Genomic DNA, 17,246 nt, shown 5'->3' with positions numbered 1-17,246 from the left:
GGACCTAAGGAAAGTGTTGGCCTCATCTTCCCTCAGCTGAATCACTGTCTTATCACAGCTCTTAGAGCAGCCTGATAAGGCAAAACTGATGCGTCATGTGGCCAAACTTTTCACTGCAGCACCAATCCCATTCCCCGTTCCCAGCTCTTCTCCCACTCAAGCAGAACAGAGCCCCTACTTCATTAATTTATGTTGCATGTCATTGTTATCTGTCCCAAGGCACTTCAGACAGCAAGAGGAGCAAACACTAAAACTAAAATCCCACATGGTCACGTTCAGAGGCACTGCCCTGCAGAGAGGGAGGGGAGCGTGCTTGCCTCATTCAGGCTGGGTATTTTCCTATTTGGAGTTCCCTTCTCCTGTGTTTGCTTTCTCACCCATCAGGATGCACCTTTACCTCCTGATTTTGAAGGAACTCTTCCTGGCTGCTTCACTGCTTTGTGGTGCCTGCAGAAATTAGTAAGGAATAATGAAACACTGCTAAAATCCTCACTTTGTCTAGCCTCACCTCCACCGTCCCACTGCTTCCTGGCAAGGATGGATTTGAAAGTGTTGGAAATGTTACAAGTTGGGGAACTGAGGAACACAAGCCTGTTGCTGTCAGCATTCTTATCTGAGCATAGAGGGCTCAGGCTGACAGACACACCACGACCAGCCCTCAGATCTCCAAGAGCAAAGCACACAGTCCATCACTTCCTGCCAGTCTCTTAAGCAGCAGGGGAATAGAAAGGACACAGAGAGGTCAATCTTTGCTCAACTCAAGGAATAATATGTGTAAGGATGAAGGAGCTCATTTCTGCCTTCAAACCACAAGGACATGACTGATGCCACCTGAGAAGAGAGCAGCAAAGGCCCAGCAACGCCAAGATAACTCTCTGGCTGAGACAGAAGAGCCTTTGAGCATGTTTCTTCTGCAAGTCTGGCCAAAGCTCAGGGAAAGAAGATAAGAGCCCCATCAGCTCAGATGTGACCAGTCTGCAGCCGCAGCCAGTCCACAACAGCACTTCACTGAGGGGAAGAGAGGTAGATAAAGGCCACAGAGATTTCAGACCATTATCTCTGCTACATGGGAGCTGTTCCTAAGCAGAGCACAGCTTTCTGCCAGGACATGAGCTTTTAAAAGCAGGAAAATGTACTGGAACAGGGGTTGTGCCTTGCAGTCATATCTTGGCACTGTTATCCCAGCGGGTCCCAAATCACTGCAAAGTCTTCGTGGTCAGGAAAAGAGACCAGGGGATCTCCCAAGCCTGTGCAGTTGGGAAACTGGGGATGTGAGCTGCAGACTGACTTGGTTCCTTGTTATCATCTTATTGCAGGGGTTCCATGCTGTTATCTCCTTATCACAATAGTTCCACACCTTCTTGGTGGTTTTTTGTGGGCTTCTCCTCAGAGCACTGCCTCTTTCTTCCCCACAAAGCAGCCAGCTCACTCCAGTTCCCTTCTCACCCAGCTACCCAACTCTTTCATAGCCCTCTTATTCTCATTGCTTACAGCTGTGGCCTGTTAAAGTCAGGCCTGTTCCTAATCTCTGATAATTGCCCCAGCTGAAACTCCTTAGGGGTAAGATTACTTTCTACACTATCTTTATTTTCTTATATTCTGTGCCCCTACAGGTCCTGGCACCATTAGAGCCAGGGATTCAGGGAATAGCCATGGTTGGAAGGAATTCCCATTCCTGACTCACTGGGTACCTGCACTGTGAGTTAGAAGCAACACATGGGAGCTTTTACAACATCTCTCAATTCCATTTTGTTGAAACTCTTTAATTTAATCCAGAAGCACCTGTTCCTGGGATTGCAGGTCTCTGCCAACACAGCTCACCCTGAGAGCTCACACTTTACTTAATCTTAGCCTGGCTCTGCTGCACAGAGGGAGCCAAAAGGAGAACCTGCCTTTCCACCACAGGATGTGACTCAAGGCTGTTTGGGCTGCAATCCATTTATTTTCAGCTCATGAGGGGCATGGGGGTGACCAGGATCCCGTTGCTGGTGCCACAGGGACAGCACCCTGAGAGGGAATTCGTGCTGTTCGTGTCTCCCCAGCTGCTGCTGCAACACAGGCTGGAGGAAGTCATCACCACATGGGTCCGAGCTAATGTGGGTTATCATCCAGCAAAGAGAGAGACCTTTTAGGTACGACTGCAAAAATTCACTGTGTGCCAGCAGATATAATAGATGAGAAAAGCGTGGGGAGGGGCGGGGGGAAATAAGTGAGAGCATACAAATTAAAGAGCAGCATTTGAAATCTAATCAAATATTCCCTCAATTTACTCACCACCCCTGCAGAGCTGTGCTGCTTTATTAGGTTTCTATTCCGTATTCTCTTTTAAAGTGACATTTACATTAATTTACAGTACTAACATGAAACCCTATTGAAAAGCTGAGAGTTTTCGTAACTTTTTATTTTTCAGCAGCTGTCGCTGGGTTTCCAACCAATTAATAAGGAGTCTTTAGTTTCATTTCATGTCTGCAGGAGTGTATCTGGAGTGCCTTCAAGGTGAGATCCTGCTGGTTTTGTTAAATGTGTAAGGGAGACCATCTTGGGGAGTTCAGGTGGTAATTGGCTGCGGAGCAGAAATGTTCCATCCCTGAGCCCCTCCATCCTCCAAAGTGCCTTCAGTGCCTGTGATCGGCTCTGGAACCTATTCCAGCTTCAAAACAAGGGACCAGCTGCATTTTGGGGGCATTGTAATCAAAATATTCATGTAGAGAGATCTCACATTGCTTTGGATTTCACTTCAGGTCAACAGAGAGGGACCTGGCTGGAAAACTGGGCTGAGGATATGCACCCAGAACCAGTGTTTGAAAATTAATTTCCCATCATTTTCTTGTCTTTCTTTTTGTGTGTGTGTGTTGGTTTTTTGTTCCCCAGAAAATATTAACAAGGTGTCACCAGTGCCCAGTGCATTATCCTGGATCAGGAAAGGCGCTGGTGGTGCCTTCTTGCCTTGCCCAAAACTGAGAGCTGGGGGTCTCTTGTGCAGTCTGGGCCAGGCCAGATGTGCAGCTCACAGACACAGATTCTGTCTGGTGATCCAATTTGTCCCCTTTTCCTACAATTTCTTTCCTTTTTTTTTTTTTTTTTTGTAATTCCCCAATTATCCCAGGTAATGAATTGCATATGGCCATGGCATTTACTTCTCTGTGTGAAATCTGTAGCAGCTGCATTGTTTATCAGTTCAATATGTTGACTACAGATGCCATTTCTCTATCTCAATTAAGTTGTTTAAAATCTCCTTTTCCCACCAACTCTGTCCCTCCCAGCCTCCCCATCTTCTTTCCAACAGGAATTGTTGCAGCCTGGTTCATTTTCCAGGCTGATGCCATGCTCCAGCTAAAAAATCAAACCTGCCAGAGGTCAGACCCTTGTTGTGGCCATTCCAGCTGACAGAAAATTCTGGAATATTCACTGTATTTTCTCTTCCAAAAAACACAAGGTGAACTGACCACCAAGGGTGCAAAGGATGGAAAATGAGATCCAGAGCTTTTTGAGTGAGACTAACAAAAATTGATTTACCTCCTTTCATTTAACCGTGAGTGGATCCTCCACATCTTTGGAGAAATATTGGGCTCTTCAGACCTTTTCAAGTATAATGACATCTGAAATGCACATGCTTTACCAGAGCTATTGAACTGGACTGTGAAATAATCTTTGAAACACGTCAATATGGCAAAACACACAGAGGGGGCATGATTTGCTGAGGCCATAATTAAACATTGAATTTGCCTCTCCTCTGGGCTCTGCTGTGTTCCCATCAGCCTCCTCTACAGCAAATTGTTGTAACCTAATGTCCTGTGTGTTTGGATTTTGTTAATTTATTTCCTGCACCTCATTTTCCTGGAATGAGAGTGGTTATTTATGGCACAGCAGCAAACACTTTACATTTATGGGGGGTTATGAATTTCAGTAATGGGTTTTGTGGTAATTTAATCTGTCCCAACTATGAGGCATTTTACAATGACAATTAAATTATTATTAAAAAAATAAACCTCAAATGACATTCTTATCACTTATCAACATATCAAAAGTTTCACTATGTGGCATTTTTGGGCAAGGTTATAAATATCCCCCTATGCTTTTTAGAGAATCTTTGCCATAAACTCAGAGTGAACTTAATTAACTTTCACAGATTATTTGAAAGGGAAATTTTTTACACATTTCATTGTTAGTGAATGAAACTTTTTTTTTTTTTAAAGTCAGAGATTTACAGAATGGTTTAGATTGGAAAAGTCCTCCAAGATTGTCAAGTCCATCCATTAAGCAGCACTGCCAAGTCCTCCACTAAAACATCAGTTTATCATATGCAAAAGCAAACGTTTAATATTTAAAGGCTTACACTCGATGAACTACTTTGACTCCTGAAGAGAAAAGCACCCCATGGTGTGGGAATGGCAAATTTGTGAATTTTCCTGTCCTGATCTCATGGGAGAAAAAGCTTTTGTTTCCATCGGTCAGCACTGTCTATGAAAAATGATCAAAAAAGTGTCAAGTATGTTAATTTACACTCCATTAAATTAATTTTAATGCTGGCCTGCTGAGTAGCTAATTTTCAAAGCTAAATATCTTGGCTCTTTCAAAACACATTTTTTTTTTTTCTCCTCCAAAACACCCAGAATGCTCCACTTCTTTTGGGGGAGCTGGGGACTTACATCTTCTTCAAGATTTAATATAGATGTGCAGCTCTGTGTGGGAGAGAGAGAGAGAACGGAAATCCCCCTCTCCATCTCCTCTCCAGAGAGCAGCAAACAAAAAACTTTCATTAGAAGAGACTCCTCAAAGTTATTTTCAAATCTCTGCCTGAAAAAATGACCCCTAACGCACTGATTATGGTAATGCCCAGAGGCTCAGTGAGATTGGGACTATATTTTGCTAAGTGCTATATAAAATATCAGATGGTACCTCTTCAAAAGAGCCTGCTGTCTCAGAAGGCTGGGCAGACAAAAAGCTGGGTAAAAAGAGTGGAATTACACCTATTTGCAGATAAAGCCAGCTATTCTAATCATCAGGGTGCTATCAGAAGCCCTGTGATCAATTCCTTGTTCAGCTGCTGCTGCCTCCAGTGCCCCTGAAGCCACAACAATTAGAATTTTAGGCAAGGCAAGCAGTGTCTCCATGTCTCCATTCCCCACTGGGCAGTGGCACTGCTTATTGCCATGGAGCAGATTTGAGGGTGAAATTTGGAACTGGAGGAAGGAGGACACACAGGTCACATTGAGAGCCTGCCCTCAGCTGAGCACATTTCTGGTGAAAGGAGCCCACTGCCCCTCAGCTCTCTCTGTGCTCCATGCTGGGCACTCTCACATCCCTGGGAATGGGGAAACCTCGGTTGTGAAACCTCAGTGAGGTCACAGGAGTGAGTGGCCCCTTGTTCTCCCTGAGGAGAGCACTCTGCACAATTTCCTTGCTGCATTTAAGTACCCCTCATCATTTAAAAACAGCTGTATTCTCTGATTGTGGAATGTATGGAAACTACATGCTTGGATCTAAATTTTCACCCAAAATAGTAGAGGGGCAGAAAAGAGATATTGATCCTTTAGTGGTGGCCAGAGATTTGCCTTTGTCTCTTCTGTTTTACTAAAACAGGAGAGATCCCAAATTCAACCCACATTGGAGCATCTCACTATTGCAAAGGAACAGAGCATTTAGCCCAAAATTGCCACACCAGCATGTGCCCATAGACCCTGGCTTGTTCACACAGCTGAGCTTTGTAAAGTGCTGAGTCAGAACCTCATTTTTTGAGCTTCTTTTAGCAACCAGTACTAAATCATCTGCATGCACAGGCTGGGTAAGCTGGGGCTGTTCAGCCTGGAGGAAAGAGGGTTGTGTGGAGACCTCACAGAAGTGGCTTCAGACTGACAGAGGGAATATTCAGATTGGATATAGAGAAGGAATTCTCCCCTGTGATGGTGGTGGGCCCTGGCACTGGGTGCCCAGAGGAGCTGTGGCTGCCCCTGGATCCCTGGCAGTGCCCAAGGCCAGGCTGGACAGGGCTTGGAGCAACCTGGGACAGTGGGAAGTGTCCCTGCCATGGCACGAAGGTGGAACAAAATGATCTTTAAAGTCTCTTCCAACCCAAACCATTCTGGGATTCTACCAGAGGAAATAAAAACTCAGCTTCCATTCACAAGGACTCAAAATCACTTTTGCTCTCAAACACAGTTTGCTGCTACCTGGGACAAGTTGAGAGTCTGATGGAGACATTGGGAATCTTGGAATGATTTTCAGCCCACCTTGACAATGCCTTTCTCCCCCGGAATATGCAACAGAGTCTTCAACAATTTGTATTAAAGCATTAAGACATGTCAAAAAACCATTACCTGTAAAGAGAAAAATCCACCTGTAAGGAAACAAGATTCCCTGGGATAAGGGAATCACCCACCCTGATAAATCAAACTGCATTCCTCAACAGCTGAAAGTCAGCTTTGTAACTCATAAATCTACTAAAGACATCCTGCAGGTGTCCTAAAGAAGCATCCCAGCACCTGCCCAGGTCATGAGGATTTGCCTGCTTAATTCAGAAAGTTACTCTGTTTTCCCCTCTTCAATTCCAAATGGTGAATAATTGGGGAAGTGGCTTACAGAGACCAAAAGGACTCGATTGCCGGTGAGGAGCCCCAGGTTAAATCTGGCCATGGAAACTTCCATTGATGGCAGGAAAAGAAATGTTTACTGGAAACTGCAACCCCTAGGATTCAAGCTTATGGCTCTTCCCCACTGTGCTTTTGAATTTAGCTACATGTGCTGCATTTAAAAACTTGTTAAAAAAAAATTGTAACTAAGATCTAAGAGTGTCAAAGCAAAACTTTACAAATGCTTTGTTTCCAAACAAAAAATGCAGAGGCACCTTCATGGGCTTTGTTCTGTTTTCACTTAAGTTTTTTTTTTTTTTTATTTTGCCTTCAGAGAAAGAAAAAAATTAGCAGGAGAGGGCTTCCTCCCTGCCTCAGGCTGCTCAGGGAATGGACCTTGTTTTCAAGACAGCCCCATGCAGTTCACCAGCAACAACTTCAATGCTCCTAAAATTTCAGTGGCACTGCATGAGTCTGGCAAATCCCAGTGAAATAAAGTCTGGAGCAATGCCCCTTTTTAAACTCCCAGAACAGGGAAAGAGGAGTGTTTTGTATAGAATTCCTCTCTTGAAGTATTATTAATATTATTGTTATTATTATTATTATTATTAGTCTGGATAGATTTCTAAAGTGAATTAACTGTTCTTCCAGTGTGCCTCTTGGGGCAAGGCACACTTTTTCGTTAGAGGATTTGGGAAGGGATGTGTTGCTTCTATGAAGAATTGACAAGTTTTGAAGAACAGCCAGAGGAGCACAGAAATTCACACTCAAGCACATCTTCATTACAAGCAGAAAACAACAGCCTCTGCACAGAGATTCCCTTCCTCAAAAACAAGGGTGGAGGAAGGAAAAATCCTCCAAATTCCCACAGTGAAATGCTGAAAAATTATTCCAGTGTGGGCTGAACTTATTCTCCCTGAAATCCATCTGCACCAGGAGAGTTGGAGCTGTGAGTGATACATTATCTTGGGGTCAGCTGTGGATGGAGCTGAATTTGCAAGGAGATATCTTAAGTCATAAATAGGTGATTTCAGGCAGCCAAACAGGCTCCCCTCCAGCCATCACTGTGCTTAATTGGTCTGGAGATGAGATAATTGCCTGTAAACCTGATAAGAAATTAACTGTGGACACAAAAAGGGCTTTTTAATTTTTTTTTTTAAAAAGAAACATCGCAGAATAAGGTTTAAATAAACTTAAAACTTGGCCACTCAGAGCAAGTTGCAGCACATGGATTTGGTGACAGCAGCTGCTGTAATTCTGCCTGTCCCCAGGATGACAATTGCTACAGTTAACATGCAACGTGTTTCACCTCAGTAATCTGAATTTATGTGAATTGCTAAAGGTAGCTTCCAGGCTCGTTTTATTATTAACATAAAGATGGATAGACATCTCTAAAGTGTTGCTCATCCTGTTTTATAAACCTCTCCCAGAGAAGCTGCCTCCCCTCACTTGAATATTGAGGAAGCTGAGGAAACTGGGCGAGGTGAAACTGCAAATTTTTACATTAGTAAAGCAAAAGGAAATGGATCTCATGTTCAAACAGTGACATGTTTGGTTCTGTTTTGAGTCTACTTTATGTTCATATGTCTCATGGTTCTACAAGGGCAAGCAAACATTTGTCATAGGTCATAGAGCATGTTGACATGGTATTTCTTGGTTTAAAGCATTCTCTTACATTGGCCTCCTGAAAAAAATAACATTTTATCTTGTATTCTTAATATTCTGGAGTGTTTCTAATTCTCTGAGCTCTAGCCCCTCTGCTTTCCCCTCTTCATCCTGCACTTATAGATCATGGGAAGCGTTTCCTCCACCTTGTACAACAAGTGAAGGGAAATACCTTCTCCATTAGTTCAATAAAAATTTGCAGAAAACATGAGTTCCAGTGGAGCTGCCCTAGATTTCCATTATTAAATATCTGAGTCCACAGATATTGGCATTTTTTTCCCTCAATCCATATTCAGAGCAAAGTGTGATGAAGGAGAAGGAGACCCAGATGGGAAGCAGAGCTCCCTTGCAAAAAGCCTTCATTCACTTTTGGCATCTGGGTAAAATCTGGGTTGCTTTAAGAGCTCAGGGTCCCACAGAGAGCACCGAGGTTCTCATAACCACATATTTGCAAAGATTCAGAACATAAAACATCCTCAGTGCCCCAGGTTCTCGCAGAGGTGTCTAAATAGGAGCTGAGCTCTTTTGAAAACACTGCCTGCATTTCATAAAGCAAAGCCTTCACAGCAGTTTAATATCAGGAATTTATTAAGACCTGTTACACCTTTGTAGAATGGGGTCATATTTTTACTCTTCTAATTTTACATATAGATAAAATGAGATACAGAGAGGTGAAGCTGATGTGCTCAGGATCATAAAAGAACTATAAATTAATGCTGGGTTTGGATGGGAAAGGTCAGACATCACAACTCCCACTACCTTCTTTAAACACTGGACCCCTAAAGTACTGAAAAAATTCTACAAAATGATTAGAAATCAGATTTTATTCCATTTCCCCTCTGTGAATCATCTCCCAGGCTGCATGACCTGAGAGCTTCATTCAGGTTTTGGAAAAGACAGAATGAAAGATTTATTAATAAATAAAAAGAGTTTGGAATATTTAGCAGGACCAAAGTTTAAAGATTATAAAGATCTGAGGCTCTTTAATAAATATTAAATATACATTTTTCACCTCATTTTTGGCCAGACATGAAGAGCGGTGTAGAACTGCAGGGACAACGAATTCCGAAGCCAAGAGACTTCTCTCTTTGTTATGGGCTCATTCTAATAAAAAATACTTTTATTCCCTCCAGTTCATGCAAATGTGCTGTTCCTGATTAGTGTGAAGAGCACCAAATGGCAATGGAAATCAAGGAACCTAATTATTTCCAGCAGTCACTTCAAAGATGCACCACTGCAATGTAAGACAAGGTTCTCACCTCTTGGGCCCTATTATGTTCTAAACTTTGCCTAGCCTTACTGACACTCCACCTCTGCTTCAGAAGGATTTGATGAATCATGAAAACAGCATCATTTACAGTTCAAGGTACCAAAGCAATTTTCCATCAGCTTCACTCTGCCCTTGCTGCTGCAAGGGGGAAGTGGAGGAAAAACTCTGGTGACTTTTCAGCAGTCAAGTGATTTCTGCAGGGGAAAAGAAAAAAAGTAGAAAAACAAAACAGAACAATGAAACAACACAGCAAATATTGTCTGAGAACAAGTCTCTCAGGGTGGGAACTGCTGTGCACTGGGTGCCTGTGTACAGGATTTTATGCAGCAGAGAAGGCAGAGAAATACAGATGGGAATGTATTTAGTGGGGTTTGGTGGCAGGGATGTTTCAGCATTCAGAAGGGTTGATACCTTAGGATTTTAGCTTTTATATTTTCCAAATCCTGTGCTGCATCAGTGTATAACTCTAAACTCTATATAAAGTGTTAGGTAACTGGTTTCACATTTTGGTCAGACAAAACAATTCCTCTGAGCCTGAGATCCAAGGACACACCACAGCCTCAGGCCCTGAAAGTATAAACAGAAGTGGTTGTGGGGGAGCAAACTGGGGTTAAATTACTTCATTACCTGAAGCTGTAATTGGAGAATTAACCCCTGATATGCAAATACACCAAACTTATATTTGTATGAAAATCTTGTGGCCATTGTCCAGCTTGGGTGTAGCCCCTCTGGGAAGGTTTGACTGCCCAAGGCCTCCCTATTGAAAGGCTTTAATAAATGCCTACTTTGATTCTCTTAATCTTGTCTAGCCTCTGTTCTAGGTAGCCACTCCAAGGCATGAGGGTTGAGCTCAAGCCTTGCTCTGAGGTTCTGCTGGAGGTTCAGTGAGTACCAACCCAGCTGGGCTGGGAGCAGCTCAGCATCCCCTGCTGGCACACCTGGCTGGGACCCAGCCTTGGCCAGCTCAACACACACCTGTAATCACTGATTTATAACCAACCCTGAGCCCTGAGCCCACCTTGCTTACAAGTCTATGCCATTTGGTTGCAGGCTGCTGTGCCAGATCAGTGATTGGAGCAACTCTCACAACCAAGAAGAGCGTTGAAGGGTTGGAGCATCTCCTGAGAAGGGCATAGAACAAAAATCCTCTGAAGACCTGGACCATGAATCCTATGAGGAACAGCTGAAGGTATTGGGGTTATTTAGTGTGGGGTAGAGAAATCTCATGGGAGACCACGTCCTCAATCCCTGACAGAACATGGTGGTGAGGAGGGCCTTGGTCTCTCCTCCCAGGCACCAAGTGACAGGACAAGAGGAAACAGCCAAGGCTGTACCAGGGGAGGTTCAGGTTATGGATTAGGAAGGATTTCTTCCCTGGAAATGTAGTTAAGGATTGGACAGGGCTGCTCAGGGAAGTGGTGGAGTCCTCATCCCTGGAGGTGTCTGAAGAGTGACTGGACATGGCACTCAGTGCTCTGCGTTGGGGTGCTCAGTCTAAGCTTGGACTTTAGGAACTTGGAGACCTTTCCCAAATGATCCTGTGATTCTGTGTCTGTTCATTGTTTCTGCTGTCACAGAGGGTGAAGATCTTCATGAACCACACAGGCCTCTTCCATCTCCTCTCCTTTTTCCTCTCTCCATAACAGAGGAGCAGGGACAGCCTATTAAACACACACTAACTCTGATTGTTATTTCAGTCTTTCTGTAGTGCACAATTGTTCTCATTACGTAGTCTAAGGAGGCTGCCATTTTATGTGGAATTAATTTCCTTTCTGGAATTCTGTGAGCAGAGCTGAATATATATTTCCCACCAAAATGTCATGAAGGTTTTTTTTTTCCTTAATCATACCCCAGGACATTTCGAGATTGCTTGAAAAATGCTACAAAAGCTTTATTGAATTTCTCTTTTTTTTTTTTTCCTCTGGTAAAATCTTCACAAGATGGTGGTTTAGTATTGACAGGTGTGAAATTAAGGGAGTTTCAGTTTTATAGGAGAAGTGATCTGCATCAACGAGAATGCTAAATCTCAGAAATTTTTAACTATCATTTTAACAAGAGCTGATATTTTCTAGTAAAAATACATAAAATTTCACAGCAGTTTAATGTAGTACATGTTTAACAAAATTTCTGCGAGGTACTTCCTGGCCTGGCACCCTTTCTTGACTGCTGATCATCAGCTTTCTCAGCAAGCCACTGAATTCAAAGCCCGAATGAGTCCAGACAGAATCTGATGGGAGTTCAGAGACCTCTTCTCTCTGCCTCCAGGTTCCCACCTCCCTTGGAAGGTGCTCCTGGCTGAGGCGAGGTGAAAATTTCCTAATTTTAGAAAGTGCATGAAGTTTTTCATCAAAAATCCAATTTTCAACAAAAGACCTGGATTCTGCTCCTGATCCTGTCACAGACTGTGCTGTAACTTCAAATGAAACCATTAATCTCCCTGTGTTCCTATTCCCCCAATAAAATGACATAGTCGAGCTTCCTTTCTCCTCTTTCTTTGTCTTTATGATTTATTTGTTTTACTTTTCTGCCCATGTTTTCACTGCGCACTGGAGCTGGAGGCTGTAAATACTGTTCATAACAGCAATATATTCAGTTTCAGATGTGAAGATCACATTAACAGATCCTGAACGAGCACAGGGACAGCCCTGCTGCTGCCTTTGGCTGGGGTAGAGTTAATTTTTTTTCCCACAGAAGCTGGTAGAGGGCTGTGTTTTGGATTTGTGCTGCAAGCATAGCACAGGGATGTTTCAGCTGAGCTGTGCTGACAGTGCCAAGGTGTTTTCTGCTCCTCCCTGCAGCAGGACACAAACTGGGGGTGCCCAGCTGATCCCACTGCTCTGGGTGACACCTCAAGGATGGCTGAGCTTTCCTGGTGGCAAGAAGGGAATTAATTCCTGGTTTTGCTTTGCTTGTCCACGTGGCTTTTGCTCCCACCAGAATGTCAGGAAATGTTGCAGACACCTTTTTATGAAAAATCCTTTCCTTAGGATTTTTCCTCCTGAGAAGCTGGGAGGCCTCAGGAACAAAATGTAAACAATGGTTATCTGCTGCTGTGGAATGCAACAGGTGCATCTGTGATTGGTCTCATAGAGTTGTTTGTAATTAATGACCAATCTCAGCGGAGCTGCTCGGGCTCTCTGTCTGAGCCACAAACCTTTGTTGTCATTCCTTTCTATTCTTAGCTAGCCTTCTGATGAAACTTTTTCTTCTATTCTTTTAGTATAGCTTTAATGTAATATATATCATAAAATAATAAATCAAGCCTTCTGAAACATGGAGTCAGATCCTCATCTCTTCCCTCATCCAAGAACCCCTGTGAACACAGTCACAAGGAAGGTTTTGGTTTTTTTCCTTAATCATACTCCAGGACATTTTAAGATTGCTTGAGAAATGCTGAAAAAGCAGCATTTAGGCTGTTAAACTGTGTGTATCGCAACCACAAGTGAGATTCCTCCCTTTTCCCCTCCCAGCCCTCTCCCCCATCCTGCACAGGGCTGAGCTGGGGTTAAACCACAACATCCAGTTAGGAGCCGATTGACTTAAATTATCTGCAATCAGGTAACTCATTTTCTCATTTAAGTAATTTGCTTTCATTATATTAATAAAGTCAATGAAAATGCATCTGAAGGGAAATACATGCAGGAGTGGATTCAAACCCCAGAATCACTTACAAACTTAGTATGACGTTTTTGTACAGGACTCGGCCCAAAAGGGTTGATTCCTTGATTAGAGCTGCCTAAAGTCTTTCTCTTACTTTTGAATTTTAATCCTCATTTCTCCAGACAGCTGATTTTTCTCCTATCCACTGTCTTTAAATCCAATCTAATTCCAGAATACATCAAACCCCAGGGTAGGTTTTCCTGAAACCCAGCTGAATACATTTTCTTCTGTTGGCAATTTCCTCCCCTTTTTCCCATTCCTATTTGCTTAAAAATAAACAGTATCTTTTCTGTAATTCCAGACAGAACACAGGGCTCTTGCCCTGTTACACTGCAGCTGAATTCTAAGTATACAATTATACAGGGAGGATCTTTAGATAAACCAGCTTGAGGACTTTTGAACATTAAACTCAAATCAGATAACGGCTTTCATCCTGTGCACTGCATTACACCGGGTGCAACTAAGTGGAAGGCTCAGGAAAAAAGAAATATACCTTCCATGAGTATAAAGATGTCAAGGTAACAAAAAAAAAAGCAGATGCAAAATCCTTCCAAATACAAGAGGAGTGGAAAAGATGAAACAGAGAAACGGCACTGCTTGTTACCAACAGCTTGTTGGAATCTCAGGGCTGGCCTGGCAGAGTCTGTACCTGTCTTTTCATGTGCAGCTGAGGGCTAAAAAGAAAAAAAAATAAAAGACCGAATATTCTGGGTGAATGTTGAGACCCAGATCAAACCACTAATAGAGTATTCTGTGTAAAACAAGCGAGGTAATTATCCCACTCAGCTGTGCTCTGGTAGGGCCTTAATTGGGAGAAAGTGTTCAGTTTGGGTTCAGTGCTTTATTATACACATATATATTAAAAACATAAAAGAAGATCAAAATGGGGTGGGGGAACAGAGAAGCAGCTCATAGGAGCTCGTATGTAAAATGGTTTAGGAGATAAATGTTGATGAGGAGAGCCTAAGGACACTTGAAGCAAAACCCTGAGAAGAAATAATTATTATACACACATTGATTTTGAAATGCAGAGGTGAGGCAGAGCACTTGTTCTCCTGGGAATGACATTTAGCCCAGGGAAAAGCAAGCAGCACACATCCTGTGCATCAGATAGAGATCTGTGAAGTCTTCTGACCACGTAGGGCACGTGTAGCCTTTTTGCTGGCCATTTGTATTGACAGCACAGAGAAAACCCCATCGCTTTGTGTCAAGATGGGACCTTTTTACTCAGGTTTTGCTGCTGCTGCCTTTAGACTCAAGGGCTTTGAGCCCCATCGAGTGTGTGGTGAAGCCCGTGCCAGGCAGAAATCAGCAATGGCCTCTTCAAAAGTGCTTCAAAATGCATTCTCCAAGAGCTGCCTGCACTTCTTCCCCACGAGGACCACGTAGGGTGTGAACTTTCAGCTGGTTCTCTGGAGATAGCATAAATCCATTCAGGCAAAGACATGCATTCTCTAAGTCAGTTCAGGAAAGATTTGTGGCAATAATTTCCTAAGTGTCTGAATAAACCAGAGCTGTCTGTAGCCTGGGATTGCACAAATCCAGGTGAGATATATCCCTCTCACTCCTAACAAACACTTAGGAGAAGCATTTTGACTTCACAACATCCCCTGGATAACAGGTTTTCCTGAAGGCAGATAAGGCACTGAGTGTTTCTGCAGCACAGGGAAAGCAGTTCTCAGTAATCCCAATGGCTTGCCCAAAACTCTTCCCAAAGCTAACTCTTTATCTTAAATTCCCATTATTTTCATTACTTTCACCTCTATCACTGCAATTCCCAGCAATATCTTGTTCATCAATGGTCCTGATCTCTCAAGCCACCCCATGGAGATTCATTCTTGTGGGGCTTTAACCCTCACTGAGAAGTGAAAAAGTCTTGGAAACATCCCACAAATTACTGAGAAAAACCCCATATGCTTCTGGAAAATTTTGTGTTCAACATGTAAATTTATGAGCAACAGATATCCCTGGAGCCTTCTGCCCATGGTGCAGACCTCTCCAACTCACCAGGCACCAAAGCAAGTGCCAGGGTGGCTGAAGATCATCTCCTTCCAAGATTGTCTCATCCCATCCCTGAAGGGTCAGATGAAGTGTGTTTGTGATGGGATATTCCTCCCAGCTGCTTCCAAAGGGAGCCAGGACAACCAAGGAGGATGGAGATGCCCATATTGAGGAAAGCCAGGGCAGGTGAAGTCCTGGTTCCTGCTGATTCACCCAAAGTAAGTTTTTTGCCCTGCCTTCTCCCCTTCCCTGCTCTCTTTTGCCTTTTGAGCTGAGTTCTCTATGCACAGTCTCTCTAAAGGTGAACTTTGCCTCCTGGGTGCCCATTGCAATCCACAATCCCAGCAATTTGGGTATTGCAGACAGGGGTTCAGTCACCCTTATTTCTCATTTACTGGTATTTCACAGCTAAAAACCTAAGAAACAGAATATACCTGGGTCTGTCCTCACATTGTGAGTGGGAATTAACAGGAGCAGAGCCACTTTATTGTAATAATAACATTTCTTATAACATCTCCCATTTCCCACTGTTTTTACAATGTAAGATGACCTCTCCAAGAAAGATGAAAATAACTGTAATTACATCTGTGAAAATCCCAAAAACCTAGAGGAGGGTGGAAGCTTATTTGCCACATATTGTGTGGAATAACTTTGGGAACACAATACCAGTTCCCCAAGGAATGGTGAATTGAGGGACTTACAGGTTATCTGTCTTTTTCACTACAGCACCTGGCAGCCATGGCACTGCACAGGATCTGAATTTTCCCCAATCTATGTCATAATTGAAGCAAAAACTCCCTTCCCAACATATAAATCTCTAATTTGTGGCAGGAGCATCAGGTCCCACCCCCATCTTGACCCCAACCCTGGCCCCAATCCCATTTCGTGTGTTGACATTTTGTGGGGGAAAAAGAGAGGCAGAGGAAAAGAAGGTGATTCCCCTAAAGAATGGCAAAATGGAGCCTGAAATCCAGGTTTGCCAGTCCGTCACACTGCTTTCCATCACACTTCTAAATAGTTAAAACTGTTTCTGCATTCTCCTCAAAGTCAAGCTTTCCTGCTGTTCTTTGTGGATGGCCCTCCCAATCAATTATGTCAGAACAATCACCAGTATGGTGTAATAATGTATAATTTTTCATCTAAATTAAAATGTACTTAGGAGACCTTAATTTCCCACACATTTCATTGCATTCATCAGAAATAGAGCAGGAAAAAAAATCCCTCTGAGCAAACACTGTGAGTTGTTTACAAATGCTTTGAGCGCAGTAAGACACGGATTGTTGTTCCATAGACCCTCCTCTTCCCACCACACAGGAGATTTTCCAGGCAAACTCCAGAGGAGGAGATAGTGGGGTAGTAGGGCCAGCTCTGATCTTTAAGGAAAACAATTTGTGCAAGGAGATGGTGCTCCATTTAGCAATCTTGTGGTGAGCTGTAAAGCAGTAATTGCCATCTACCCAGAGACGTTCCCATCGCACGTCTCTCTTAGTGAATGAAACTGCAAATTAATTACTATCTTGTGTATGCATCAAAGACCAGTGCTGTGCACAGAAAACAGCCAGGGTGGAAATCAGGCCATATTTATTTCAGGCAAGCTGTTAAAATATAGGTGAAAATCGTAATAGGCTCAAAAGCAGTTTAGACAAAGCGGGGCAATTCTGCAACCTCACCAATAAATCTTAACTGACTCAGGTATTTTCTTATCAAACTCATTACAAAGCTGTTTGGATATGGAAAGACACAGGTGTGTTGTGTATTAATAGAATTTGGGTTTTGAATTAATGAATAGCACAGCACTATCAGAGTCAGAACCATGAGCAAAGGCCTCTTCGAGAGTAGCTCATAGCTTTTAAATATATTTTTTCCAACTGTAGGCTACCTATTAATCCCACTACCCAACCAAAAATGGGTAATTTGTTCCTGTCTGCTTGGGCAAACAGTGCTGTACTACCTTCCTGAACCCTCCTGTCCCACATTCTGCTGCCTCTTCCCCAAAACTCTCTGCTTTCCCCTGCCTCCACTTCTGATTTTGCACATCATGTGTAAAAATGTGGGTTACCTGGGTTGTGGCTTCTTCAGGA

General features: G+C 43.1%; 1 long non-coding RNA gene across 1 annotated transcript; it reads left to right on the top strand.

The window, feature by feature from the left end:
• Nucleotides 1–1,895: 1,895 nt before the first annotated feature.
• LOC135455133 (uncharacterized) lies at nt 1,896–3,878 on the top strand. Its single transcript, XR_010442263.1, has 3 exons — nt 1,896–2,132; nt 2,414–2,496; nt 3,264–3,878. It is a non-coding gene; the product is annotated as an uncharacterized LOC135455133 (long non-coding RNA).
• Nucleotides 3,879–17,246: the final 13,368 nt, after the last annotated feature.

This window comes from Zonotrichia leucophrys, chromosome 17, assembly GCF_028769735.1.
Source record: "Zonotrichia leucophrys gambelii isolate GWCS_2022_RI chromosome 17, RI_Zleu_2.0, whole genome shotgun sequence".
Classification (NCBI taxonomy): Eukaryota; Metazoa; Chordata; class Aves; order Passeriformes; family Passerellidae; genus Zonotrichia; species Zonotrichia leucophrys.
The sequence above is the reverse complement of the archived record's forward strand: the minus strand, read 5'-3'. Positions and strand labels throughout refer to the sequence as shown.